This window comes from Hibiscus syriacus, unplaced genomic scaffold, assembly GCF_006381635.1.
Source record: "Hibiscus syriacus cultivar Baekdansim isolate YM2019G1 unplaced genomic scaffold, ASM638163v2 tig00009023_pilon, whole genome shotgun sequence".
Lineage (NCBI taxonomy): Eukaryota > Viridiplantae > Streptophyta > Magnoliopsida > Malvales > Malvaceae > Hibiscus > Hibiscus syriacus.
Window position 1 is genome coordinate 443,766 of NW_024062184.1, and position 27,999 is coordinate 471,764.

At 33.1% G+C, this 27,999-nt stretch overlaps 1 pseudogene; it reads right to left on the reverse strand.

Moving 5' to 3' along the window:
- Positions 1 to 4,048: 4,048 nt before the first annotated feature.
- On the reverse strand, positions 4,049 to 27,010 carry LOC120203049 (annotated as a pseudogene).
- Between the last annotated feature and the right edge of the window lie 989 nt (positions 27,011 to 27,999).

Genomic DNA, 27,999 nt, shown 5'->3' on the forward strand with positions numbered 1-27,999 from the left:
TTGAATAAATATATTCAATTTGACTTGATTCAAATTTAAAAAATTTGCCTTCATTTGAAAAAAAATTCAAATGAAATTTGAATGATAAAATGGTACTTGTAAATTCAACTAACTCAATTGTTTTCCACTCAACTTGACTTATTCAAATACTCATGGAAACAATATCCCAACAAACAGAATGGTCAAGGGCAAAGTTTGAGTCTTCAAAACCCTGGAAAGGAGTTCATTGTATTTATTAGTGTAATACGAGAGATACAAGGCTTAGTAGAGAAGTTATTAGGGATGATAAGGCGAGAATATGGCCACAGTTTATATATTATCTAGGCTAAACTATATATCTAGTCACTCAATTATTCTAATAGTTCCATTTTGGTCACCAATTTTGTTTTTTCAAAATCATATATAAAGTTATGCTTTGAATCTATTTTGGTCACCCACCATTAAAAAATAAACAGAACTATTGACATGGTATTTTAAAAAAAATCAATAATAACATAACATATTGTATGATGATATGTTAGTATCACCGTTAATTTTCAACAACGAATGACTCAAAATGTAACTAAAACATAACTTTAGTATGATTTTGGAAAAAATAATAACTAGGTGACCAAAACGAAACTGTAAGAATAATTGAGTGATTAAATACATAGTTTACCCTATTATCTATCATTAATTAGCACATTTAACTATTAAATCCATATTTATTTATTATTGTTTTCATTTTAACCATCAAACGAGTCATGTGGTTCTACTTATTCATCTCAAAATTATAAAAAAAAATACCATTAAAAGTGTATAAAAACAGAAAAATACGATCATAGAAGGTAATTAGAAAGAAAAAGATTGACATTTATTTAAAGATATATTTATTAATTAGTTTAAAATCAATTAATTAATATGTCTTTATTATTATTATTTAATAACATTTTGTCATGTTGCCTCATTAAAAATATTTCTATGAAAATTCAGTGAGAAAACTGTGGATAATAAAAAAAGAGTAACTTCTCAAATGTAATGGGAAAAAAATTCAACAAGTAGATCTGTCTAATTCGCACTTGAACGTATATGTTGAATATTTATCTCCACTCTTCTATAAATCATGATTGAAGAAGAATTTTGGTGAGATGTGTTTTGTTCTACCACTCTTTATATATCATTCTTTAAGTTGTGCAATGCAAACTATACTATCTTCATATAAGATTGTCAAATGTTCTTTTTTGAAGCATAAACCATAACCTCCTCGTATTTGATAAAATCTTAACCACAAACATTAACGACTAGCCTCATTGATAGTCAAAATTTCAACATGAATAGAAGTGAAAATGATTGTTTGTTTCATCGAGTGCCAAGAGATTGCAATACCATCATACATGAAAATATAACAAATTTGTAATTGAGCATTATGAAGATTAGATAAATACATTGCAATTGTAAAACTAACCAATTATATTTTAGATAAATTAGAGAATAATAATCTCATATCTTTCGTACGTACCTTAAACATAATGAAATATATGATTAATTGATAGTATATGACAAACAAGGTACGTCGGTGCATCAATAACACTTAAGTATGATACTTTCGGATCAAAAAGATCTTTATCCTTTTCTTGAGACCGAAAAGATTCCTTATTTACATTAAGTGACCTGATAATCATTGAGGTGCTCAATAAATGTATATTATACCTATAAAATCGCCTTGACACATTTTTCTATGCACGTTGTTTGATGCATAAAGATTTCATTCTAAAGATTTTTAATATGTAACCCAAGATAAAATATTATCTTCTCAAGGCCTTTCATTTCAAATTATTTCTTTTAAGTATTACACTGATATAAAAAATGTCTTCAAGAGTCTCCTCTAAAATTTAATATTATCATATGTTTTAAATTTTTAACGTATTTTAATTATAAATATGTTTATTTCATTTTAAAATTTAATAAAAAAATTTCTCCTACAATTTTTGAAGTTTGCGCCCTAACATAAAGTCATACATTCGTTCGTTATCTTAATAATTATGAAAGAAACCCTAAACCATTTCAACCACTCGATAGATTCATATCATTTATCTATTGGAGAATAAATAAAATCTTTAATTTTTTCAATAATATTATTTTTAAATCTCAATTTTAAATCTTTCTTAATAAATATAATGTGATTTATCACAACAATCAATATTTATTAAATTTTATTTTGTGTCGAGTTTGTAAATCATGATGGATAATTATCACCTTAATTAGGGTTCAAGGTTAAATCTTACATCCAATACGATTTTCTTGTAAGAATATGGGCAATTGATTTTGAGTATTATTCTAATAATATTTGTATGCACAAAGGAAACTCTATGTAATGGTTCTCATATGAAGTTGGTAATTTTTTTAGCAGAGGTAACATATTTCAGTCAATTTTTACAATAATTTCAAAATGTAATGAAATGATTTTTCAATAATTAATTAGATTGTTATATGCAATAAAAATATTATATCATTAGTTAAATATTTAAAACACATCAATAAATATCTTGAAATGTAAAAAAATATTCAAAAATCTGAACTTTTTGACAATTCAAAATATTTGATAGAAGCAGAACTAGGAAAAATACCAGATAACTTAAGAACATACAAGCCTCCTTGTTTCCTACCAATCCCCATCTTTCCAGTGGAGAGATTCTGACAGATACAAAAATTAGGATAAAATTGAACAACACAATTCAAATCAAGAGTTAATTTGCAACCAACTAGACTCTATTGTGATAGTAAGATAACATTACAGATTACAACAAATCCAATATTTCATGAAAGAACAAAACATATTGAAATAAATTGTCATTTTATTATGGAGAAAATACAAGAAGGGATAATCTACACAAATTATATTTCATTAGCAAATCAATTGGCTGACATTTTGACCAAGGCTTTGGGAGCACAACAACATGAATATTTAATTTTCAAGTTGGTAGTCTAAAGATATCCTTGACTCCCAACTTGGAAATTAAATATTCATGATGTTGTGCTTCCAAAGCCTTGTTCAAAACGTCAGCCAATTGATTTGCTGATGAAATATAATCTGTGTAGATCATCCCTTCTTGTATTTTCTCCCGAATAAAATGGCAATCTATTTCAATATGTTTTGTTCTTTCATGAAATACTGGATTTACTGCAATCTGAATTGCCTTACTATCATAATAGAGTCTAACTAGTTGCAAGTCCTTGACACCCAATTCCATCAACAGACCTCTTAACCATACAATTTCAGTTGCTACCATTGCCGTACTTCTGTACTCTACCTGCTGATGATCTTGCTATGGTATTTTGTTTTTTGTCTTCCAGGAAACCAAAGAATTTCTAATTTTAACACAAAAAACCAGTAATTGATTTCCTTGTCATCAAACAAACTCCCAATCAGCATCACAAAAAGTTGTTAGTTGATATTGTCTGCAGAATATAAAAAATTCCCTGACCAAGATTCTTTTTATATACTTAACCACTCGAAGTACTGCTTCTAAATGTGATCTTTTGGGCTACTGTATGAATTGACTTAGATGATGTACCACATAAGTAATATCTAGTATTGTATGAGTAAGATAGATTAATCTTCCTATTAACCTCTAGAAGACTTTCTTTTCATTCTGTAACATTTCATCATCCATCTTCTTCTTACCACTTTCTATCAATTTAGAGTCATAATCAGCAGAAGTAAATTTAACATTCTGTTACATAGAAGTGCAAACATGTTTGGCCCCTCTTAATACTATTTCTTTAATGAGCTCTACTACATACTTCCTTTGGTTTAACAAAATCCCTTCACTTGATCTAAGTATCTCAAAACCAAGAAAATACTTAAGTTCCTCTAAATCCTTCATTCTGAAATTAGCATGCAGAATTCCTTTAAATTCATCTACCATTGCAGGATCATTACCAGTAATCAACAAGTCATCAACATATATAAACATGATCATTATGTTTGTTCCTTCTCTTTTTGTAAATAGTGAGAAATCAAACTTACTTTGAATCTATCTAGCAGTAACCAAAGCTTCAGTCAACCTCATGTTCCACTGCCTAGAAGCTTATTTGAGGCCATAAATAGACTTCTGCAGTCTACGAACCATGTTCTCCCCTGGATACAGAATCTCTGAGGTAACTTCATGTAAACTTCCTTAATCAAATTGCCCTGAAAAAAGGCATTGTACACATCCATTTGAAACAAGGACCAAAGATTCATAGAAGCCAGGGCTAAGACAGTTCGCATCTAACAAGTTTGGCAACGGGTGAGAAAGTGTCAACATAATCTACACCCTCTCGCTGATTGTAACCTTTCACAACCAAACGTGACTTGTAGCGCTCAACCTCACCATTGGATAGATACTTGACCTTATACACCTATTTGCATCCAATGGGAACGTCCCTGGTGGTAAAGGAACCACACACCAAGTATTGTTTGACTCTAATGCTTGAATCTCCTCTTGCACGGCCTTAATCCATAAAGGATCTTAAATTACCTCATTATAACTAGTAGTATAAGAGCTAGAAGTGAATGATTAATAGGAAACATACTCATTTAACCAAAGAGGAGGCTTTGACACCCTAGAAGATCTCCTAACAACTTGATCAACTGAAGCAACAACATTAGAAGAAGAACAAGAAATTGATGCAGGAGACACCGGACGAGAACAATTAGAAGAATTAACATAATGAGACTGCTGAGAAGACAAATTATGATGACTATGATGACCAGAAGAAATGTATGTTGAAGACAACTCAGGAACACAAAATTCAGAATCAGGAAGAAATGGTTTAGAAGAAAATAACCTGGATGACAGTTCAGGAGAATAAAAAGGAAAAAAATTCATGAAAACGAACATCCCTACTAACAAAAAATGACTTAGAAACAAGACTAAACATCAAAAAAACCCTTTTGAGTAATAGAGTATCCCATGAAAAATCGAAGGAACAACTCTAGGAAAAAACTTATCACTAGGCTTAGTATTAGTAGCATAACCCAAGCAACCAAAAACTATTAAATGAGACAAAGAAGGTGGTTGATGATGAAACAATTCATAAGGAGATTTCCAATCAAGAATAGCAGAAGGAAGGCAATTAATTATGTAACAAGTAGCTAAGACACGCTCTCCCCAAAACTTAATAGGTACTTGAGACTAAAAATGAAGTGCGCGAGCCACTTCCAATAGATGTATATGCTTCCTTTCAGCTACTCCATTTTACTGAGGAGTGTTAACACAAGAAGACTGATGAACCACCCCTAACAAGAGAACAAAGAATAACATTATGTGCTAAAAAACTCAAACCCATTGTCACTACGAATTGTTTTAATAGAGTCCTGAAAATGATTAAGAACTAAGGAAAAAAACTTTCTTAAAGAGACAAGAGCATCAGACTTAAGTTTCAATAAACACACTCATGTCATTCTCATGTAGTCATCAATAATTGTAAGAAAGAACCTATGACCACTATGAGTAGAAATCCTATATGGACCCCATTAGTCCATATGAATCAGCTGAAAGGGAACACTAGACCTAGACTAACTATTTGGGAAAGGTAACTGAATCTGTTTGGCTAAGGGACAAACAGAACAAGAATGAATGACAGAAGAATCCAATTTACAATCAAGCAATGGCATATGATGCAATTTCAAGAAAGAAGCATGACTCAATCGAGTATACCAAATAGAAGTTTTATTATCAACAAAAGACATACAATGAGATGTACTATTGAAAGACATACTGGAAACTTTAGAAGCAGGACTAGGAAAAACACCAGATGACTTAAGAACATACAAGCCTCTTTGTTTCCTACCAATCCCTAGCATCTTGTCAGTAGAGAGATCCTGCAATATACAAAAATCAGGATAAAATTGAACAACACAATTCAAATCAAGAGTTAATTTGGAAACAGATAGCAAATTGTGAGTGAATGAAGGCACATATAGGACATTATGTAAAAAATGAAGAGAATCAAAGGAATAATAACCAATGTGAGTTATTGGAGAGTTTTACCATTTGGAAGATGGACAGAACGTGAAGAACATGCAACATGATTACTCAAGCATTTAAAATCAGACAACATATGGAGTAGCTAAGGAGATTTAGAAGCAGGTAAACCATCATGAACCATACCTGCAAAATTGGCAGCATCAACATCACTAGAATCAGAAGTATCTTTGTTGAGAAGCCCAAAAGGTGATTATACTGATATGTGGTAAACACCGAAGCCAAAGGAGTAGCTAAGGAAGTGGAGTTAGAATTAGTTCGGGCTGCTCAGAACTAACAATTATGGCAGAGGAATTCTTATTGCCCTTTGTGAACTAGAAATCAGGAGGAAAACCATTAAGCCTATAGCATAGTTCACGTTTATGACCACGAACCTTGCAAAAATACAAACACCGTTGTATCGTGCACGACGAACATTAGATGAGTTTGAGTACATTGCATCCGAGTCATAAAAAGGTAAAGCACCTGATAAATAGCACCGCTGTGATTCCTTCTATACCACCATGAAATAAGCACGATTAACCGATGGAAGTGGATCCATAAGAAGGATCTGGATCCGAACTGCAGAATATGTCTCATTCAAACCCATTAAGAACTGAAACAAGCGTTATTGAAGAACATGATTTAAGACATGCTGAGAGTCAGCACAATTACAAGAAGAAACAGGTACTAACGCACTGTATTCATCCCAAAGAAGCTTGAGACGCGAATAATAAGTAGAAATAGAATAATCTCCTAAGTAAAGAGAGCAATCTCACGATACAAGAAAAATATTCAAATCCTCCCACACAAACGCATCAGTAGATGCAAACACTAACCCAACAGAAATTTTAGCACTCACAGTATTCAGCGGCGACGAAAGAACAATCTCATTACAGTGATCCCACTGTGATTGAAGAAGCTCCCCGAAATCATCGCGATCGCAATCACTATCGATGAACCTTAATTTCTTCTTCTCCAACAACATAATCTGAATCGAACGACTCCATAGATTAAAATTTTGAATCCCAGTCAATTGATGCAAAACCAACACAATTCCAGGCATATCAGATGGGTAAAGATAAATAGGATGGGTGAAATCAACCGAATCCATGAAGAAAGAGGAGAAAGGTAAAGAAAACTATAAGGAAAAATAGAAAAAAATCAGAAAGGTCGAGCAACAAACCGAGACCTTTCCTCTGATACCATGTTAAAGTACACTTGTGTAAAAAAATACCTCATTTTATTACTCTGAAATACTTAGTACAATATTATATTTCTACAAGTCAATAATAGAAACTGATTTACTAACTAATTGCTAACTAATTGTTAACAACTAACAAACTTTCCAAAACTACTTCTTAACAAAAATATTTTTATAATTTATTTTTTAACTTAAATCAAATATATGTAAGGGAAAATACATATAATCTTTCTCATCACAAATTAGATCCTCTTGAGGTTGATATGTTAAGAACCGTTAATCATATCACAATTATATATAATCTTCCAAGTGCAAATTGTAATGGTAAAATAACATTTAAAAAAATTATTGAACTAAGGTTATAGCAAAACCATTTGTAAGGTGTTTTCTTTATTTTTTTTAAATATCTACTTTAACCATTTCACAACGCAACGTAGCTGCTTGAACCCATGACCTCTACGGATAACAACATTCTTTTTTACCACTAAAGTCACTTAATGAGTTTAAAATTTTCTAGTGTTAAGTTCAATATTTCTTTTTACGGATAACAACATCTTATTATTACACCTAACAAAGTTGTAGGTGTGACTGGATTGCAAAACATGATGGATCATCACTATCATGATTAGGGTTTAAGGATGAAACCTATATACAACATTTGTATACACAAAGGAATGTACACATGTTGAGGTAGGACGAAAAAGAAAAAAAATAGAAGGGCAAGGAAAGGAAAGATTCAAGAGTAAAAATATATATCTTCCATTATGTTGGTGGCAACATTTTTTCTTCTCCAACCTCGGTAAGGTTTTTGTTCTAATGTGTATGTGTGGGCGTTATTTGCTCATTTTTTATCTACACAAAATAAATGTGGGGTAGTGCATTATAAGCCATCCTTACCGAGCATCGACCGCACCTCCAAGATAGACCTTGGTGGCTCAAAGTCCTTTTCCGGGAGTGCATTGCCAACAAGCTGTTGCATCTGTGATGCAAAAGTATCATCCAGGATCTGCAAATTCACAACATTACAGATTACATTTTAATATCCTAATAATTTGAGTTAAAATACGTTAGCCTTCAGAAGTTTGAAGAGAATGATAGCGCTTCTTATCTTAGCCTTCAGTCTTTTTCACTAGGATACTAAGATTTCAACCCATCTGCATTTTCTTAGTAATTTGATTGTTTATACACTAAGTTTAAATACACAATTGAGGAAGAATCTTCTTGAACATATTGTTCCTCTCAATTTAACATGGCATCAGAGCCACAAAAACCCAGACTTTTGCCAATGTTCAACAAGAAGAGAGTTGTAAGAATGCAATGCTTTATATGACACCGGTTGACAGTGCCGGTTTGGTTGCTAGTGGGTTGCAAGAACAAACTAAGGCAAAAAATTCTGAAGAAGATCATTTGTTGTAGTGTGAATATTGTAGGAGGCCTAGGCATATCAAGGAGACTTGTTGGAAGTTACATGGCAGCCCCACCAGAGGGAAGGAAGGAATGTGAGCTACTTTTGGTTCATCTCACCTCCCCATCAAAAGTAACATCCGATTTTGTACAGTCAGGTAATGTCTTTAAAGCACATGTTGATTCTAAATCTTGGAGTATGGATTCTGGTGTGAATAGACACATGACAGGATCCTCTATAATCTTAATTATTCTCCTACAACACTCGAAAATAGTGTTCAAATAACTGATGTTTGATCAAGTTCTGTTAACTGTACCACTAAAATTACATTTGTCTTTTGTACTTCATGTTCCCAAATTTCCCCACAATCTCTTGTCTGCCAATATCATCATTACTAAAGCTCTAACAACAAAGTTAAAATTTTACACTGATCATTGTCTTGCAGGATCTTCAAACAGGAAAAATGATTGGTAATGGTAAATTGTATAATGGCTTTTACATGCCGGAGGAAGATTAGGACTTAACACCATGTTCGGCTTTAACAAATAAAGATGCCAACAAGGAACTAATCAAGTATCAAGACGGTTAAGACATCCATTATTTATGTTTGAGAGAAGTTATTTCTTAGTTTGTTATCAAAAACTCAATTTCATTAGTCTGTGATGCTTGTTCCTTTTTCAATGATTCATTCAGATGTTTGGGGACCGAACCAAATTACCTCTTTAATCAGTAAACGATGGTTTGTGACTTTTTTATTGCTACACTAGAATGATATGAGTGTATTTGCTAAAATCTAAGAGGTAGTGTGATGCAGGGGGATCCGAGACAGATGATGCTGAGCTGTCAGATTGCACCTTGATGGCGTTGAGATACCATGAATTGGCAGATCAGCGCAAAGACGGGAATTGATTGTGACATATTCCTCATTGGGGTCGTTTTGAATATGTTTCAGTCTTTTGGCCATAACTTTGGCTACAGGTGTCAGAATCGCGCATAAGACCCCAATCCGGAAAGATCTTTTTGACGCGCACGCTCTCCGCATGAGCTACGCTCCATGTGGCCTTTTTTTCAACCTCAAATTCTGCCGTTTTCCCCTCCGAATCACTAGATTTAGATATTTTTTACTATTTATAGTAATATTTCGATTGTCAATTAGGAAGACAATTTAAATCCGATTTAGGCCGTATTTTTTGGAGATTTCTTATTTTATTTCGAATTTCAATTTATAGTGATTTTCGGGATTTTGCTATTTTTGGCAAAATTCGAATAAAGACGATTTTTGGCTATAAAAGTCCGGCTTGTGGACTGATTTTAGATTGTTTGATTTGATAATATTTTATTAAACCCTAGAGACTTTTCTTTTCCTCTGGATTTTTTTGAGCGAATTTTCTCTTGTGAATCATCTGTTGGAGCGCTTGCAGGATAATCACTATTCTGTCTGGCGTCATAGTGTTTTCTTATTTTCAGTCTTTTCAGATAAAGATTAGTACACAATTTGATGCAAAAGTAAAAATTTTGATAACTGAATGGAACAAAATACAATTTTAGGGAATATTTGGAGTCACACAGGTAATCCATCAAACCATTTGTCCAAGAACTAGTGAACAAAATGGAGTAACAGAGAGGAAGAACATGCATCTTTGGAGGTTGCTTAGTCTCTCAAGTTCACAATGAACCTTCCTAAGCCTTAATAGATGTAGTCTTAGTTGCTTATTAATAGAAAGCCTCTAAAGAAAGAATTCCTTTAAAGGCTTTGCTTGAAAGTAGAGAGTACAAAGTTCCTCCAAAAGTATTTGGTTGTGTTTTCTTTGTTCATACGATGAATGACAGAAAACTGGATCCTCGATCTCTTAAGTGTGTTTCTTGGATATTCACAAACACATTTGGCTATAAGTGCTATCATCTTCCTTCCCCGAAGTATTCTGTTAGTAAGAATGACATTGTCTGAGAAGATGAATCATATAATCGTACAACTTCATCATCTCTTCAGGATGAGATCGAGCAGGAAAAAATGATGCCTAATCCTATGGTTTTGGAAAATTTTATTCCAAGAGAGAATGGTTTCGAAGGGAGATGGTAGAATGTATGGATGGACCATAGAGAATTCCTCTTCTACTAGATAAACCCGATTTAAGAAGAAACTCAAAAGGAAATAGAGAAGAACAATTCACCATGCAGCTTACATAGTGTCAAGAATCTTCTGCTGGTGAGTTCCTTAATCCATGTTTATTTAGATTTACTTATTTGTTCTAAGTTGTCAGGTCATGTATCAAACATCCTATTTCGAACTTTGGTTTTTATGACTCACTAACTGCTTCCTATATAATTTGAGTCTTGTCCTTATCCTCTGTGTCTATTCCACAATATTAGAGGGAGCATGTCAATAATTCGAGATGAAAGGGAGTCATGATTAAGAGATGGAGGCTCTAGCAAAGAATGAAAACTGAAAAGCTAGAACAAAAAAGGTTGGTTGCAAGTGGATCGTCATTGTGAATCAGAAGAGAGATGGTTCGATTGAAAAATATAAAGCTAGATTGATAGCCAAAAGCTTCACTCAAACATATAGAATGGACTATCATGAAACTTTTTCTCTTGTTGCAAAGATGAACACCAACATAATTTTACTATAATGTGCAACCAATTTTAACTGAGATTTGCAATAATTTGATGTGAAGAATGCTTTATTTCAGGGTGACCTAAATGAAGAAGTTTATATGGAGATTCCTTCAAGCTTTGATGATTCAAAAACACAAGAAAATATGTGTAGGTTGAAGAAGGATTTATATGGGTTAAAACAATCTATTAGGACATGGTTTGATAAATTTAGCAAAGCCATGATCTCATTTGACTATCTATAGAGCAACACTGATGACATTGTGGTAACAAGAGATGAGATGGCCCGGTTGAGATAGAAATTAGCTCGGGAATTTGAATCAAGGACTTGAGAAAATTGCAATACTTTATAGGAATTGAAGTGGCTAGGTCCAGAAGAAGAATCTTCATTTCGCAGTGGAAGTATATTTTGGATGTTCTGGAACCACCCATAAAAAGCAACCACAAGCTGCAAACAGGAATTGGGGAAACTGTTGATAAGGGGAGATACCAAAGGTTAATTGAATGAAAAATTTATTTCTCGCGTACGAGACCTAATATAACATATGCAGTTGGCTTGGTAAGCCGATTTAAGCATGATCCTCGAGGGTCTCATATGCAAGTTGTTTCTTGCATTCTATGTTATATGAAGTCTGCTCCATGAAAGGGACTTTTATTTTCCAAATATGGTCATCTCCGGATAGAAGCCTTTACAAATTTAGACTAAGCTAGGCCTTTGGATAATCTAAAGTTTACAACCGAGTGTTGCACTTTTGTGGGAGGAAATCTGATTACTTGGAGAAGCAATAAACAAAATGTAGTTGCTTGATCGAGTGCTGAGGCAGAATACAGGGCAACGGCACAATGAGTTCGTGAGCTCCCATGGTTACGGAAATTACTGGCAGAATTAAGGTTATCAAAAGGACTGGATAACAATGCTGCTATTAGTATTGTTCAAAATCTGGTTCAACATGACTGGATGAACATATTGAGATCGATCAACACTTCATTAAAGAGAATATACACACAGGTGCTTTGAACTTAATCCATATGACACCAAAGAGACAACTAACAGATGTCTTCACCAAAGGACTCGATAATAGAACTAAACATAATTTGGTCTTCAAGTTGAGCATGTGTGACATCTTTGAACCAACTTGAGGAGGGTGTTGACCAACTAAGTTGAAATCTTGGGAATCAATTTGTTGGCTTATTTATAAGGCGGAACTATTGTAATTTGGTCTGGAAACTTATCGGCTGTTCTATTAATGAATGCATTCTGCGCCGAATATCAGACTCTCCCATGGTTTCTTTAGAATCTTGGAGAATTTTTTTTTTCAATTTTGTTGAGTTCTGTAATTTGATCTGGAGGAAAAAGGAATTAAAAATCGAAAATCAATTCAACAGAATAACCAAAATATTACTCAAACAAATTAAAATGATTGAATGAGAAACTTCAAGCATATTCAATTGACTGATACGCCTCTGGAATGACGAAAACCGAAAGATACAATATGCTGCTAATAAAATGATCGACCAACATTTTTGGATTGAATTTGAAATTTTGAGATTATATATATCGACGCATATAGCCTTCATACAGAATGAAAGATCATCATAGTTTCTCTTCAGGGGATATTGAATTCCCAAAAGAACAGTGATTGCTACTTCGGAAAATAAAAGCAGCTATTGATGTTGTTGATGCATGAAGCAGCATGAAAATCAAGCTTAATTTTCTAGACAACCCTAGAGTCTGATAATACAGACACCCACAAAACAATTAACTAACAAGTTAATTCTTGTTATAGTCTAAGATTTCTGCTTCTCTAAAAGTTCTTTTCAGCATTCAGATAAACTCGAAATTAATTCATGGCCACTATATGAAAATGACTCACATTTTCAGCAAGTTTTTCAACAACAGCCTGCAGGTACCCTCTAAACTTGGTTCTCAACATCACCGTCACCTCACTAAAACGCTCTCCAGGAGCCGTTTTTCCACCATCAGGAATGCACGAACCCCATGACTTGAACTGGGTGTCTATCTTGGGACGTAGGACATCAAGCACCCTTTTCATAGAATTCAACAGGATACCCAGCTGAATGTAGCAATCAAGCTATTAATCAAACGAATCCAAGGAGTGTGAATCCAATGGAGATTCTTGTTCAATGAAGTTATTCTATAGCTTACCTCATCAGGAACGGTGTAGGATCATACGGATCGTTTAGTAAGTTTCTGTATGTACTTAACGCTGAATTTCTTTGGTACCAGATTTTCCTTCAAAGGAGACACTGCATCTGCATACTGCTTATCAAGAGCTTCCACTATTTCTTTCTCAACATCGAAATAGCCTGGTATAGAAACATAGCCAGTAGTTTATTACTTGTTCATGAAATACCTGGTTAAACAATTCACGATGCATACTGAAAGGACGTTCACTAGCACAAACTCTGAGGTGAAATATAAGTAGTAGATGACATACATTTTCCAGCACAAAATATATTCAGGCCACCGGCAGATGATGACTTCATAGTCACTCAAAGTCTCCTTGAGTCATTCATACATTTCATCAATAAAAGGAGTTGTAGAATGTTGTGTTCCAACTCCTGACCACTTTACCTGCAAGTATATAAAATTCAGATAACTTTCACACCAAAAACAATCTACAAAGACCAGTTTGATAATATCTGCAAGATGCTTCTAGAATAGAATACTATAAGATTATCTTTATTTGTGTATTTCAATTGTAATCATGTAAAAGAATAGAGAAATCATCACATGCTTAGAGAAGATGACAATGATAGGTTCTTCTTGACACAAATCAGGTAGGCCACGGTAATATTAATGAAGTTACAAGAAGGAAATCTGGTTCGACAATAAGATTGTTGCTTAAAGAATGTACCTTATCTAGTTTGCATGATTCAAGTAGAGATTGCTGATTATCTTGAATCCATATCATGATGTACAAGTGGAACAACTCCTTTGCATCAACTCCACCTTTCACATGACTGCAAGAAAAGTAAATGAGTTCGTAATAGTAAAACGAAAGATTACTAAAAAGTTACCTTATGTTCCAGCTGGAAAGATCTCTTTGGAAATCGGCAGTTTCAATAATAAGTTCTACCACAGGTGGTGAAGGGCCAGATGGTGGGCATGCAAGAAGGAAAGCACGTAATCTGCTGCAAAGCTCAGTGCTGTATATAGATGCTGATAGGTTTGGTAGGTCAATAAAACTGCACAAAGAAGGAACTCGATTTAATGTTGTGACTTCATATAGATGTGCCTAATGAAAAGTTCACACATGCATGATTGTATGACCTGGTATGGTCTTCTGAAAAGTGAAAGGGCATATTTTATCAACAATTTCGGTACAAAAGGGTAAACATAAACACATTGTTTAAGCATATTAAAAGATAGCACACTCATGACCATCATATCACAGATTACGTCAACAGTAGTAAGTAATTAATGCCAGCATCATGCTTATCTTACAATCAAATATATATCTCAATTACTGCTAAATATTTTGGCATGATCCATCACATGAATGGGATTTTACTTTTTTGAGTAAGCTTAAAACAGATACAAAAACAAAAAAGGGAACAACATACCTGGGAAATATATGTTGATTGTGAATCTCAGTAGCAGTTAATATCTCATTCTTAATGTTCCTACATGCCATATTCTGGTAAGCAGTTGACACGGAAAAAGGGTCCAAAAAATTGGGTTCATCGTTGGTGGTAACAAATTCATCAGTCTCAGCCAAGTGCCTTCTTGATCTGTTTCTTGCAGCAGCCTGTGTATATATGAATATTTAGAATGTGGAGGTGAGGCATGTAGAAAGATAGGCACATCATTAAGGAAATTAAATTCTGAACCTGGAAATAATGACACAGATTTGTCTGTGCTTCTGGAGACAATATGTCATGTAGAAGAGTATATAGCTTAACTGCAGGTTCCAGTGAGGGTTCTGCAAGTCCTGTTGCAGGCTTGAACACATCCATAATGCCTGAGAATGATGATTCATCAAGTGATTTGTAGTTCTAAAAAAAACCAGAGAAAGGATCTGCTCAATCTGATCTTTGGTTTCTCCCAAAATTCGATTCTGGGGATGCCGCAAAAAGCATATCTGTGTTTTTAAGGAGAACAATATTATAGCGTACAAACAAAAGATGGAACGAGTAGTACCTCTTGATGAGTCAATGCTCCTTTAGTATGGCCCTTCATAACAACTGGCACTAACAATTCATGCACCAATCTCAGGCAGTCAGAAGTAAGCGTGGCCACATCCATTACATAAGAAAGATACCTATAAAAAATGTACAGATGCCAGACCTAAAAACATTGACCAAAACAGTAACCTTCTAAAATATGAATGCCAACAAGACAAAAAAATAAAAGAAAAGACAAAATTCAATTACCTTAGCTTGGTGTAGACAACAGAAACTCCATAACGCAAGGCAAACTCTGTTAACAACCATTTCCATGATCCATATAATTATAAATTTCTTTGTTGGAATCGTTGAACCTTCATTGCAACTTCCAAGACAAGGTCATAATCAATTGTTTCTGCAACAGAACCACACTAAAAAAGAATGCAATTAATATCACAAAACCATTGCAGAATTAATTCATTTTTTAGATTAAACAACTAAATGTCAGACAATAGTACCAAATTGAAAGCAAACAAATGCACCAAACCTTCTTTCTTCAAACTATGAGCTACAGACATCAATACAATTAATTAAGGAACTATGATTTAAAAGTTTAAGCTAATCAAGACTAATTCACCTTGAGATGACTATTATCATCTGAAGTTGAGTAGTATATATACAGCTGAAGATTGTTGATGCAGGGGGATCCGAGACAGATGATGCTGAGTTGTCAGATTGCACCTTGATGGCGCTGAGATACCATGAGTTGGCAGATCAGCGCAAAGGCGGGAATTGATTGTGATATGTTCTTCATTGGGGCCGTTTTGAGTATGCTTCAGTCTTTTGGCCATAACTTTGGCTACGGGTGTCAGAATCGCACATAAGACCCCAATCCAGAAAGCTCTTTTCGACGCGAACGCTGTCCACATGAGCTATTCTCCATGTGGCCTTTTTTCGACTTCAAATTCTGTCATTTTCCCCTCCAAATCACTAGATTTAGATATTTTTTACTATTTATGGTAATATTTCGATTGTCAATTAGGAAGTCATTTTAAATCCGATTTCAACCAAATTTTTGGTAAATTGCTTATTTTATTTTGAATTTCAATTTAGAGTGATTTTCGGGATTTTACTATTTTTGGTAAAATTCCGATAAGCAAGATTTTTGGCTATAATAGTACGGCTTGTGGACTGATTTTGGATGGTTTTTTGATTTTATAATATTTTATTAAACCCTAGAGACTTTTTTCTCTAGTTTTTGGGTGAATTTTCTCTGTTTTTTGGGCGAATTTTCTCTTGTGAATCATCTGTTAGAACTAGCCTGCACGATAATCGTTATTCTGTCTGGTGTAAATTGCCTACAGGTTCATGTTCTGGCTCACGGTAAACAGACCACCAGCGCAACTTGTCGGTCTACATTCAAATTTCATATGAGCATTATTAAATAAAATAAAATTACAAATTAAGTATAACTAATTGTCGGTATTTTGGAACAATACCAAATCTTTAGCATCAGCAGCCACTTGTACAAGGATACGACCCAAATGCTTCCCCTTGGAGTCTTGAACTTCAACAATTAGTTCATCTCCCATACAATCTGGGAAGCTGCAAGAGGTATCGGTTCTTATCTTGTAACAGTCTTAGAGAAATTTAGAGAAAGCAAGAGAGTTAAGGAACAGTTGCATACAAGAGATGTGTTTCACCAGATCCAGGCTGCATTCTTATTTTGTTTTCGTCAGTTGAACTTTTCAGCCCCAGCGTGCAAGCATATGTTTCTAATGACATGTATGGACAGAGAAAAGGATGTTGGAAAATTAAAGAAAAAATAACAAGTTGGGTAATCCATAACTAAAAAGGAAGATAAATTGGAAGAAACAAATATCCAAGCAATACTACAGATAAGTACAATCAAAATGTTTTAGATACAAACAATTAAATGCATATGCCCTTAAAGCAATCTACAATTCAATTGTAAAACCACATCTTTCAAGAAAATACCAGGTGTAGCAGAACTAAGGAGCTAGCATGTTCCATAATTTCCATATATGATGTGGGCATCGATTGGCTTTAGCATAGACAGGATGGGTACTTCTTAAATCTAAGTAGATAATATGAATAAATCCATTCAAACAGGATCCTACTTTGTGTAACCTCTAATGAGAAAAGAAGGGGTTTCAAAAGACAAAGATGATACCTTGGACAATTTCATATGACAATGAACCGTTACGTAAACTTGTTATGCCAGTTTTCAGCAGTCTAGATACTTGTTTTACATACTGAGTTCCAGCATGCATATATGCTGAACTTTTGGCTGTGAAAGAACGATTTGCAGGTAAAAGAGGTGCAACACGAATCCTTTTAAGAGCATGTCACCTTGAAGAGAGTACTGACTTAAAGTTGGACAACTGATTCCTAATAGTATCAAGCTTAATTTCCGGAGCACTAAGAGATGGCATACTACAGCCAGTTGGTGGATCCAAGGTTGTTTTGACTTTACGTATTGTGTGGTGTCCAAACCGTTTTTCGCCCGGGCGGAGAAAGACCAGTACTGACTTGGGGGTTTTTCTTTGAAAAGAATTTTAAAATGTGAGGAGTCACCACCAATCATTTTAAGGTACGATTGGAACACCATAAAAACGGATGATTTTAATAAAATATTTTATTTTTATCAAAATATCAAGTTTTAAGGTCTGCGAAAATCCAGAAATCAGGTTCGGGAGTTGGTTACGCGTGGGGAAGGATTAGCACCCCACAAGGGCCCAAAAATTGGTACATAGTTGATTACCTTATATTTAGAATTGGAAATTTTGAGTTTTAGTTTTATTTAATTTAAAAATCATTACAGATGCAAAGTTGAAAAGGGTATTCGTTTATTTAGGCCAATAGCATTCGCCCCTAGCATAATGCGGGAGATCAGCTATTGTTCCTAATAATCGGACATTGCCTTAATTTTAGAAATCATGATGCGGTCTTGAAAAGGATGTCGACCTATTTCGGGAATCACCAGTAGTCACTCCCTGAGTATACTTACGAGAGATATACCATTAATTCCCTAATGAGTAACATTGTCTTAGGTTTAAAAAAAATGCAATAAATTTTTTTTATTCATCCTAATTAAGCTAAGGGTCAATTAAGGCATTTTCTATCTTAAAGTGTCAAATTATGAAAATTGAAGAACCTAGAAGCTCAAGCCTAAAATGTAGGTTCTAATATTAACCCTATTTGATTTTTACCAATTATTGAATCGAATAACCGAGAAGGTCCCTTGAGCATTTAAGCGAGGGCCAACTCGAATTATTTTCTATATTAAGAGGACTATATTGAAATATAGCTAAAAGTGGAGGCTCTATTTAACCTATTTGATTATGTCAATCTTAAAGGTCTAATTGATGTTCGGGGACTAAAATGACAAAGATCTAAAATACCGAGTTCTAAGAGACTAGAAATTTAAGGAACTAAATCAATAATTCCTAAAGTTTGCGAACTAATTAATAAACAAAAATCCTAAGTATTATCGAAATTAACATATTAAAAAGGAATTAAGCCTAAAGTGTCTTTTTGGAAAATATTGATGATTAACAAATTTTAAAAAGTCGAGCAATCGATTCGAGTAATCAGGCATCTTATGCGAAAACTCGACTCGAATTGCTCCCTAATTAATAACTAAGGTGCCATCCTAATTTCTAGGTTCAATTTGATTTATTAACCTAATCTAAGAACGAAGTCTAAAGACCTAAACTCTGAAATATCGAATCATTTAATAAACCTAATTAAAATAAGACAAAAAAATAGAAAACACCACATAAAAATAAAAAAATAAGATATGCATAAATACAAGGACCAAATCGCATGAATATCAAATTACCAAGCTAAAATATTAATTAGAAATATAATAGGGGCCAAATTAAAAAAAATTAAAATTTAATGGCTAAATTTAAACAAAATAAAAAATAGTTTAGGGACTAAAATACAAAAACACGTAGAAGTTATAGGGATTAAAAGATAATTATCCATTTTATTTAAGCATAAAATAACCTATTAAACTAAAAATGGAAAATACAAAATCTGTCCACACGAATTAAAACAAAACTTAAAAAGTACTACTTAAAGGGAACAAACAGAGGACAACCCAAAAAATAAAAAGCATGCAAGAGAAGGGAAATTAAAATTTTAAACCATACAGGTAACCAGAATGCAAAAACACGCTAAAATTAGAGGGACTAAAACACGAACAACCCAAAAATTACAAAACACTCAAGAAAAAGGGAAAATAGCAATTTTGGTCCCTACAGGTGACCAAAATGTAAAAACACGCTAAACCTAGGGGACCTAAGTGTAATTTTACCCTAAATTATTTCTATAAATATTACTTTTTCTTTTTTTTTCATTTTAAGCCTAAACAAAAAAAAAACTCGAACTCTCTCCAATCGTCGTTTCAGCCGGCACACGCGGCGGTTGGAACACCCAAAAAATGTAGATATACTAGCATATGACCTCGCCTAGGGCTTAAAACTACCAAAAACACTCCTAAACTACCCTAAACCAACCTAAACACCTCGGTTTCCTCGAACTCCAGCGACCTCCGACGACGCCTCTCCGACTCAGGTAAAACTCATATCTATTACCCTTTTTATTTTTTAGTTTTGTTACTATGAAAATGGCTGGAATGATTGTTTATTGAAACTAAAAAAAAATTCTTTTTTTTTCCTTTCCGGTTATTCCAAAATTAAAACCCAATCTTTTGTTGTTTATTACATTTTGAAAACTAAAAAAGGGTTCTCTTTGGTATTTTTTGAAAACTAAAAATATTTCTTTTTCTGATGATGTTCGAAACTTAACAAAAGAAATATATTAATATTCAAAATTTAAAACAAATATAGAAATATAACCGTGAACTTTTAGTTTATTGCTTCTCAAAAACGAAAAAAAAATCGAGATAGTTTACAGTGATTGTGTTCAGGTTTTATACCCGTTTACAAGGAAATGAAAATCATTGTGTTTTGTTGTCTTGCTTGTTATCTCCACAGGTGGGGTTGTGTGGAGTGTTGGGAAAGCCAGCGTGTGTGGGTAATTCTCTTGGTATTGGGGTAGAGAATGGTGGCCACTGGTTGAGGGGATTAGGCGGCTATCTTGGGGTTAGGGTTATGTAACACCCCAACTCGGATCCGAGTCCGAAATGTCACATTGACTTTTCAAACATTTTTCTTTACAAAATGACTAAAAGTTAAATTCACAGTTCAAGAAAATGATTACTTTTCATTTATTTAAAATCAATTAGTTTTACAAAATATATCATAACTTATATAATTTCAATCCTTTAGACTACATGCCAACTACACTTTATATAACACAATACATATACTCAACTACATTTTTGATCGGATCTGTGGAAATGAGAATCTGACCTGTCTTGCTCCTCTTCGCTTCTCTTATTACTTTTCGGAACCTACGTGTAAAACACTCACACGCTAAGTTGAAGACTTAGTGAGGCATATAAAAGAATAATGGAAACTCTAACCCCTAACAATGCATGAACACTCTATAATATCATATCATACAGAATCACATAATAATTCATATAACAATTGCATACATATAAATATATTATCATTATCATTATTCACATCTTTATTGTTATCAATATTATTTACATTCATTCCTTTAATCATACGGTCTTGTCCCTAATACTCATACACATCATGTCCTATCATGCATTTGACCAATCAATTCACACCTCATCATATAAATCATGTAATACAATTCATATCATAAAAAACATATATGTCATATGTATTATGTTTATTATTATCTATTTTTTTAGCCCATGTACATATGTGAAAACTAAGGATATGTGAGTACATAGAGGTTGTGCACATATGATGTCATCACAGCTCATATAATTCCCACTAGGGGCGTGTAGAATTTGTCTCGAATGACCGCGTAAAAATGTTCTGAAGGACCACATATCACATATGTCACAAAGGAACACTCCTTAAGAGCCATGTACATATTCCAATGGATTAAATAAGTGTACCGAAGTACTGCATATATGTTCCAAAAGATTACATATATGTCCCGAATGACCACGTAGAACCCTCAACTCTTGGCATGCCAACTGTACCTCTAGTTCTCATGACACATAACATGGGAATTATTTTTATTCTTATCACATATTCACTTATTCATGTCACATAGGCATATTCACATATACATGTAATCACGTAGTTTAATTTCACGTAGTTCATGTCACTTTTCATATAATTTGATACTCATATGCCACATAGCTCATATCACTTCGCATGGTTTCACATAAACATATATGTCATATCTTGTTGACATATATTTTCTATATAACTCATATCATATAATTCATATCTTATTCTTTTATCATCATATGTTTCATCTATGCTCATTCACATATACACTGACACACATACTCACATATATCATGTAACATATACAATAACCTAGCACACATATTCATATCAAATACATGCTCATGTTCATGAATTCATTCATACTACTATAGGAAATAGACTCATCACAAGTCTTATTTCTATTCATCATCATATACTATCAAATAGGCACTCATCTGGTCCACTAGTAAATACCGTTCTCTTATCTTTTTCTGTATGCCTAATACTTGTCAACTAGTCTGGACTTTGCTCTCGATTGATATTTACACAATCATACATATAATATACATATCAGCATTCTAATTATCATAATTCGATCCTTAATAATTCAAGCTAATCGAAATGATAAATACAATTTCCTCTTTGAGTAGTATCGGTACCCCCAAGCATGGTACTGATACTTCCCTAGCTATGGTAACGATACCAATCCTGGGTATCGATACCTAAATTGTATTCGATATTTATTGGTATCGATATCTTCCTTATGATAGAGGTACCCATGGTATCGATACTACCTTCCCAGGTATCGATACCCTTTGAATGCCTTTGTTAATTCCAGACTTGAAGTTTCGGTACCTGTTGAAGCAGTACCGATACCCAAAGCCCAGATTTCACTTTTAGAACTAGAAAATTCACTCATTCTAACTCAAATACTTCATATCTTAACCCCTTTAATATTCTTAACTCAAATATACATACCAAACCAAATCCTATGCATTTAATACCTCTTTATCTTCAAAATCTCATCATCCAAATGAAAATCAAGAATCATACCAAATTTTCAACATGTTATAATTCCAATTCTATCACTTCATATCTCTTAACTCAACTATTGACAAGTCAAATTTAGCTTCCAATTATACTTATCAACTCTTTTCCAAGATTTTATTTAAAAACTCATTCTCTTTAATCTCTCCTAACTTGTTCGTCTTTGAGTTTTAAACCATTTAAAACTTTCCTTAAGGTTTCTTATCACTCTAAGAATAAAAACAAACCTTAAAATTAAAGAAAAAATCAAGTTGAATCCAACTCACCTTACCATTGAAGCCACGAGAGGAAGAAGATAACAAGTCTATAGAGTTTTCTTTCTCTTCCTCTCATTTTCCACGTGGTTAATTCTCTTATAAAGGGAAAATAAAATATTTCTTATCAAATGACCATTTTACCCTTCTATATTTTCATCTTTACTAATCAATCCTCCTCACAAAATTTCCAATTAAATCCCTGAACTATTCAATTCTTTGAAATCAGACCCCAAAGTTTTAAAACTTACATTTTAGTCACTAGCCCTGATTTTGGGGTGTTACAAATCTCCCCTCCTTTAAGAAAATTCGTCCTCGAATTTTCATGCACACATTGATAAGAACATATATTTTAATGTTCTCATGATGCTTTCTTTACTTAATCATTTTTGTCACCGTCAGAAACTTACCTTTCCTTTCTTTAGTTCTTCAACTACCTTTCTCTTTTACACCTCCCTCTACTATCACTTATCGTGTAGACAATAAAATTAGTTCTTATCACTCAAAATAATAAATCAATCAATTTCCTCATCAATCTCGAATTACCTTGCAATAATAACCGAACTTTTATTCTATCATCATTTAACTGCCTCAAAACTTCCTTAATATATATAAATCATTCTTATCTTTCTGGCTACGTCTACTTGACCAGGAAACAAAACCTCAAATCTTCATCATAGATGAATAAGACATATATTTTACAGAATCAAACAATCTTTCATATCACCCGACGTACCTTTCTTACTTCTAGTCAACCTTATAATCTATACTTCAACATAACATTTATCATATCTGATCCTTTAAACTCCATCCTTTTCATTTCCGTATCTCATTATTTTCCATAAATCAAGATCTCCTTATAACATAGGTCATATCTTTTCCTTAATGCTTTAATACTCCTTTTATATCACTTATACTTATCCCTAATTACCAATCTTTATCGCATTTTCATTATTCTGATATTCAACACTACTTACATAAACCTTATTCTTTGTACAATCCTCGTTCGAATCATAATACATATAACCCTTTTATCATATTAAACTCTTCTTATCAATCCTTAGCTTCACTCAAACATACGAATCCTCACCTCTTTTACTATATCACATTTACATGATCAAAATATACAACTATATCCATATCCACTTCATATTTGGTTATCTTAACCTGAGAATATCTTAAAATCTTATAACTCCAATACACTTTCCATCACATAATCTTGTTAGCCAACGCTAACTCTTTCCATTTAGAATCCAAACCCTTATCATATCCACACTCTTGCTTATACACAATACTATTCCTTTGTTTCAAATTCATAACTCTTATTTCACTTATCTTATAAACTTATCACTGATGCACTTATTCTTGAACTCTTCTACAAATTCTAACCAAATCATTTGATCTTTTAACGTTCTTATGGTGACATTTGTTCACCATATTCTATCTTATCCACGAAATAATGAGACTACTCCCTATTACTTTTACGATTCAAAATAGTAGAAACCTTCTAACGCTATTCTAACATGATTTCAACTTTCTAAAATCAACCTTTGTTTTTACGAGGCACTTCCTAAGGATTCTGCTCTTCATCCTACCTGGCCAGGGCAGGTGAATTGCTTCCACCATAAGTTCCACCTCTCGTTTTTCTTCGAAAATTCTCATAATCATATTTCTACCATATCATACAAATCTTATTATATTAGCAAGACAACATACTGCTTACCCTATCAAATAAGAAAATTTTCACTTTATGTTGGTATGTACACATTTTAAAACTCATTTAACTTCAGTTTAAGCCTAGAATCGGGTAAACCTTAGCTCTGATACCATTAAATGTAACACCCCAACCCGTATCCGACCCGAAACCGAGTTCGATGTGTCACATTGACTTTTCAAACATTTTTCTTTACAAAATGACTAAAAGTTAAATTCACAATTTAAGAAAATGATTACTTTTCATATATTTAAAATCAATTAGTTTTACAAAACATATCAGAGCTTATACAATTTAAATCTTTAGACTACATGCCAACTATACTCTATATAACATAATACATATACTCAACTATATTTTTGATCTGATCTGTGGAAATGAGAATCTGACATGTCTTGCTCCTCTTCGCTTCTCTTCTTGCTTTCCGGAACCTACGTGTAAAACACTCACACGCTAAGTTGAAGACTTAGTGAGGCATATAAAAGAATAATGGAAACTCTAACCCCTAACAATGCATGAACACTCTATAATATCATATTATACAGAATCACATAATAATTCATATAACAATTACATACATATAAATATATATTATCATTATCATTATTCACATCTTTATTGTTATCAATATTATTTACATTCATTCCTTTAATCATGTGGTCTTGTCCCTAATACTCATACACATCATGTCCTATCATACATTTGACCAATCAATACACACCTCATCATATAAATCATGTAATAAAATTCATATCACAAAAACATATACGTCATATGTATTATGTTTATTATTATCTCTTTGTTAGCCTATGTACATATGTGAGAACTAAAGATATATTAGTACATAGAGGTTGTGCACATATGATGTCATCACAACTTATATAATTTCCAGTAGGGGCGTGTAGAATTTGTCCCGAATGACCGCGTAGAAATATCCCGAAGGACCACATATGTTCCAAAGGACCACTCCTTAAGAACCATATACATATTCCAATGGATTAAATAAGTGTACCGAAGTACCACATATATGTTCCAATGGATTACATATATATCCCGAAGGACCACGTAGAACCCTCAACTCTTGGCATGTCAACTATACCTCTAGTTCTTATGACACATAACATGGGCATTATTTTTATTCTTATCACATATTCACTTATTCATTTCACATAGGCATATTCACATATACATGTGATCACGTAGTTTAATTTCGCGTAGTTCATGTCACTTTTCATATAATTTCATACTCATATGTCACATAACTCATATCACTTCGCATGGTTTCACATAAACATATATATCATATCCTGTTCATATATATTTTCCATATAACTCATATCATATAATTCATATCTTATTCATATATCATCACATGTATGATCTATGCTCATTCACATATACACTGACACACATACTCACATATATCATGTAACATATACAATAACCTATAACACATATATTCATATCAAACACATGCTCATTTTCATGAATTCATGCATACTACTATAGGAAATAGACTCATCTCAAGTCTTATTTCCATTCATCATCATATACTATCTAATATGCACTCACCTGGCCTCACTAGTCAATATCGTTCTCTTATCTTTTTCTGGATGCTTAATACTTGTCAACTAGTATGGACTTTGCTCTCGATTGATATCTACACAATCATACATATAATATACATAGAAACATTCCAATTATCATAATTCGATCCTTAATAATTCAAGCTAATCGAAATGCTAAATACAATTTCCTCTTTGAGTAGTATCAGTACCCGCAAGCATGGTACCGATACTTCCCTAGCTATGGTATCGATACCAAGCCTGGGTATCGATACCCAAATTGCATTCGACATTTATTGGTATCGATACGTTCCTTATAGTATAGATACCTATGGTATCGATACTACCTTCCCAGGTATCGATACCCTTTGAATGCCTTTGTTAATTTCAGACTTGAAGTATCGGTACCTGTTGAAGCAGTACCGATACCCAAAGCCCATATTTCCATTTTGGAACCCAAAAATTCACTCATTCTAACTCAAATCCTTCATGTCTTAACCCCTTTAATATTCTTAACTCAAATATGCATACCCAAACCAATTATAATGCATTTAATACCTCTTTATCTTCAAAATCTCATCCTTCAAATAAAAATCATGAATCATACCAAATTTTCAACATGTTCTAATTCTAATTCTATCACTTCATATCTCTTAATTCAACTATTGACAAGTTAAATTTAGCTTCCAATTCTACTTATAAACTCTTTTCCAAGATTTTATTTAAAAACTAATTCTCTTTAATCTCTCCTAACTTGTTCATCTTTGAGTTTTAAACCATTTAAAACTTCCCTTAAGATTTCTTATCACTCTAAGAATAAAAAAAAAACTTAAAATTAAAGAAACAATCAAGTTGAATCCAACTCACCTTACCATTGAAGCCACATGAGGAAGAAGATGACAAGTCTCCAGAGTTTTCTTTCCCTTCCTCCCGTTTTCCACGTGGTTCATTCTCTTATAAAGGAAAATAAAAAATCTTTCTTGTCAAATAACCATTTTACCCTTCTATCTTTCCATCTTTGCTAATGAATTCTCATCATAAAATTTCCAATTAAATCCCTTAATTATTCAATTCTTTAAAAGCAAACCCTAAAGTTTCAAGACTTACATTTTAGTCACTGACCCTAATTTTGGGATGTTACAAATCTCCCCTCCTTTAAGAAAATTCATCCTCGAATTTTCACTGCACACATTGATAAGAACATATATTCTAATGTTACAGTGGTTGACAATATTCGTATTTGAGTTGCCTTTAAGGCAAAAACAAGCAAACAAAGAGAGAGACCAGTGCAGATACCAACTTTAGAATATAGTAATTTCACAGTAAAAAAGGAAAAGCTTTTGCTTCGCTCAGAAGCTTTGTTCGGCTCTAAATTGGAATGAAAATACTAAGGAATTGAATGAAAATAAAAGCTTTCCCTGAATAATTTTATGGGGATTTCCTTCTTGTATTCGATGTTTTTGTTACGGCGGTTTGATTTTAAACGACTTTGTTTTGAAGCATTTAAATGAAACTTTCTTAATCTAAACAAATTGTAAAAGAGTGTGAATAGAGAAACATAACAGCCGAATTGACGTGGCAAATAAAAACTTTGTTATTTTCAAATCTTTTAATTATAGGTTTAAATGTCACTTTTGTCTCTATAGTAGACTCAATTTATCATCTTCGTTCTTATCATATTTTTGTATAATCTTAGCCCTCAAAGTTTTTTAATTGCATCATTCTATAATCTACCCCTAACTTAAACCCTAAATTGATAACCTTAAACCCTAAAGTATTACTCTATAATCTCTAAACCATAAGCCCTAAACCTTAATCTCTAACTTAAAATCCTCAATTTAGGGTTTTAAGTAAGGGGTAGGATATAGAATGACACAATTGAGTAACTTCAAGGGCTAAATTGATGCGAAAATACGATACGGGCGAAAATGATAAATTT